Consider the following 4410-nt stretch of genomic DNA (forward strand, 5'->3'; position numbering starts at 1 on the left):
GCATATGCCTTTTGCTTACTTCTTGTCCCTTTTTTTTTTTTTTTTTTTTTTTTTTAAATAGAAGCGTTTGCTTTATGGTGCATGCACTTGCCAGAGAGAGAGACAGAGATAGAGACAGTGAGAAGGAAAGTGAGAAATCACCCCCCCTGGGGGGATGACTATGCTGCAATCCGTTCTCCATTTTCCTCCCAGGATCTTGGGCATGCATGCACATGCACCCAACATCAGTTTCAAGCCACTTGCTCCTGGACTTGAACTATGGTCAGACATATGGGAGTCCAGTGATGTAACTGCTATGCCATCTGCTGGCCCCATACTTTATTCTTAGGCTCATCAGGGACATTATTGCTTTCCTCTACTTTCTCCCACACAAGTGACAGATCTTGTGGATATTGATAGATTTGTTCTCATTTGTTTGTATTTGACATTTTCTTGGGGATATTTTAATCATCTAATTTTATTGTAAATGTCTTTGGTTTTGTTATTTAGTGGCTCTCTTTGTTGGTATATGGAAAATTTGAGAGATTGAAAAATTATGTCATTGCTACCATGGTTTCAGAATCTTGCCAATCCTAATATATTTCTAAAATGTATACTTAAAGCACAGAAGTATTGTCCTGCATATGACCCCAAAAAAAGATGGCCTCCTGACAAAGCAAGTTGCATTATAACCCTTGGAGATTGACAAAGTCTCAAGAGGTCATCTGGTCCAGCTCCCTGTAGGAAAAGCACCATCATAAATTCACAATAGGGAGCAGGAGCCTCAGAAATTAAGTAGATAGTAGAACCTATTGTTTTGTAATATCAAATTTTGATTTTTTAAATTGTGCTATATAATTAAAGACATAAGTGGATAAATACATGCCATAGAATATCGCTTGGTCAAATGCAAATAAATATACAAACAGTTCAAAAGTACAAACATCAGGCTTATGTTACACTTGGGTGTGGATGAATTTTAAGATTTCTATATTGGTTACAGTCATGAACTGGAAATATTAATTTAAATGAACTACATTTTAAAATGAATCTGAAGACCAGCAGCTGGCACGGTGGTTAAGGGTGCTGGACTGCCACATGGCCAACTATGGTTTGAGTCCTAGACTTGGTGGCTTGCTTTTTCACTTTCTGTCTCTTTCATTCTCTCTCACGCTGTCTCTTTCTGGTCAAATTAAAATAAATAAAAATAATTAAATAAAATAATTCTTTAAAAAAAAAAATGAATCTGAAGATCAGTTAAAGGCAACATCCAACTTGACCAGTATGTAAATAGCTTTTTTAGTGAAACAATATTTTCATAAAAATTATTATGAATTAATAAGAGAATAAATTCTGTGATGATGTTAAAATATTGAATTGATAGGTGGATGGGTTTTGGGTGGGGGGAACAACTCTCCATAATAATGGACAGAAAGAACTATAATACAAGGTGAAAATAACCGAAAAGCAAACAGAACATGTCGTTAATAGAGTTCTTCATTATCTAGCATAGACTGTAATGGAGAAAACCGGCAAGTGTAATTCTATTATCTTACCATAGGCAGTATGCACACACTGTAAAATCCATCTCTTCATTTTCTGGTTGAAAAGATCATTGTAGCAAAGGCCTGCCAGGGAGTAGAGGTCATGCTGATTTATTGGCAATTAAACCTGCAGGATTTCTGCACTCCCTTCAAAACAAAGTATCTGAGGCTATTCAGCCAGGATGATTACATAGTGGGCTATCTACTAAAACCCAGGAGTCTTTCTGTTAGTGCACAACAGATACAATTGACTTGGCTGTATTTAGAAAATTACTGCTATTTTCTGTGCAGATTGTTGTATCTTCCTCAAATTGCCTCTGCCCAAAGAATCACCTTGTTAGTCAATTTAACATAGCAGAATCTTACCAATTGGCATATAATTCAGTTCGGAAGTATAAAAACTTTGGTAAAAATACAAACATGAACTCACTTAAGGCAAATGAATGTATTATTGAATCTATATGTAATCTATTAAGATGCCTCAGCCCTAGGTTTTTGTGATGCTGGCTAATTTGGGATGAAGTTTTACTACTCAGGCAAATGAAGTAGGCTTTATCCGGCACACATTTAGATACAACCCATTACTGAGGTTAGCTGTTCAGACGATGAATGCCATTTACATGTAGCTGTGTCCTGCAGATTCTCACTTGTCCTATAGATGCTGGCAGACAAGCTCAGGGGCTAGGAATGAGAGTCTCAGCAATACAAACAAAAGAGAAAGAGAAGGAACGTAGGAACAGGTAGGATGAGGATGGAGAAAAGTGATCATATCACCATTTCTGCCTCTGTCCAATTCTACCTGCCAGAATGGATTTATTATACTTAGATTAATTTTCCTTAGAAACAAGGATATGGCCATAGTACATTGTGCATATAGGACAACATGTTATAGGTACTAGCCTGCCTCCACCATTCTTAACCTTCTTTTTCTCCCTACTGGCCTGTGTGGTTAAGGTCTCATCTATTCATGCATCTAACCATTCATACATTGGTAAATACTTATTGAAATTTTAATATATACCAATTTATGTTCTGGGCTCTTGCAATATAGCATGTTTCTATAATTTTTTTAAAGAAAAAATTTTTGTTTTTATTTTGGTTTTGTTTTGTTTTGCTATAGGGCATGTGCATTCCACCAGAGACAGAAGAGAGAAAGCAAGAAATCACCTCCCCAGGGGAAATGACCATGCTGCAATTCATTCTCCTCTCAAGATTTTAGGCACACACACGCGCATCACCTGGCATGAGTTTTAGACCGCTAGGTCCAGGACTCAAACTGTGGTCAACTATGTGGGAGTCCAACAACGTAACCATTACACCATCTGCTGGTCCCTCTATAACTTTTTTTTTTTTTTGAGAGATTTTCGCTATAGGGCACGTGCGCTCGCCAGACAGAGAGAGACATAGAGACAGAAAGCAAGAAATCCCCCCCCAGAGGGGATGGTCACGCCGCAATCCCTTCTCCTCCATTCTCCTCTCGGGCGGGATCTTGGGCACGCACGCACATGCGCCTGGCGTGAGTTTTAAGCCACCGAGTCCGGGACGCGAACAGCAGTCAACTATGTGGGAGTCCGGTGACATAGCCATTACGCTAACTGCTGGCTCCCCCTCTATAACTTTTTTGAAACTACATCTTTCTTTAATTTCTCTATGAAATTTTAAATAAAAATAAAACACTTACTTCGGTAAATACAGAAGAATATTAAAAAGAAATTTGAATATCCACTGGTAATAGCTGCAAATTCTGTTAAACACTTCACTATGTATCTTTTTGTCCTTTTTTACCTCTTGTAATGTTTTTAAGTTGAAATATTTCAGGCATACGAAATATTAGAGATTAATAAAACAAACACTCACGTGTCCATTACACAGTTTAAAATACTATACAGACTCGCAAAGGCCCCTTCCCAGTTGTAATTGTCTGTCTCACTGTCAGCGGCTACCACTGTTGTGGATTTTATTTTTTTTATCATCAAATATATGATATGTAGAAATATTTTAACTATATGTATGTGATATATAGGACTATTATATGTGTTCTTGAAACTATATGAATGTTGTTTTGAATATATTCTCCAATTTGCTTTTATCTTTCATTATTGCTTTTGAGATTTATTCACTTTAGTGCATATATAATAGTTCCACTTCATTAACTTCAACTGTCATATAGATATTCAGTACATGACTATACCACAATTCATTTATTAATTTTCCTATGTATTAGCATGTAAATCGTTTCTAATATCTTGTTCTTAAAAACATGGCAATGAGGAACGGGCAGGTGGCATGGTGGTTGAGACACTGGACTTCCACATGGCAGACTGCAGTTCAAGTCCTGGACCTGACAGTTGCTTTGTCACTTTCTCTTTCTTTCTCTCTGTGTGTGCCTCTCTCTGGTCAAATTTAAAAAAATGAATGAATAAATAAAATAAAATAAACAATTATTGTTCAAATAAACAAAACGTGGGAATGTTCATTTTATTTTTATTCATTTGAGCACATAAGGAAAGATTTATCTAGGGTATTACCTACCTGAATAAAATTGTTGAGACAAAGGGTGCAAGTACTTGGCTATTACCTGTCAAAGTGGTTGTATTACTTACACTCCTGCCAGTTATATTATTGTAATGTACTCTTTACATGTGTTAAAAACAAATTTAGATAAACCAAAATTTAACAGAATTTATTTAAACAAAGGGTGGGTGATTTAGGGCAGCCTACTGGAAGATGGCTTCTGAGAGACTACAGTTAGCAATGTGGTTTACAGGGAATATATGTGGATGGAACGGGAAAAGTGACATGTAGAGTAGAAAAAAAAGGGGGGGGGAGAGTATCATCCAGAAATGCACGCATGCCTGGCATGAGTTTTAAGCAGTGGGGTAGACTA

This window comes from Tupaia chinensis, unplaced genomic scaffold (assembly GCF_000334495.1).
Source record: "Tupaia chinensis unplaced genomic scaffold, TupChi_1.0 Scaffold000622_1, whole genome shotgun sequence".
NCBI classification, from domain to species: Eukaryota; Metazoa; Chordata; class Mammalia; order Scandentia; family Tupaiidae; genus Tupaia; species Tupaia belangeri.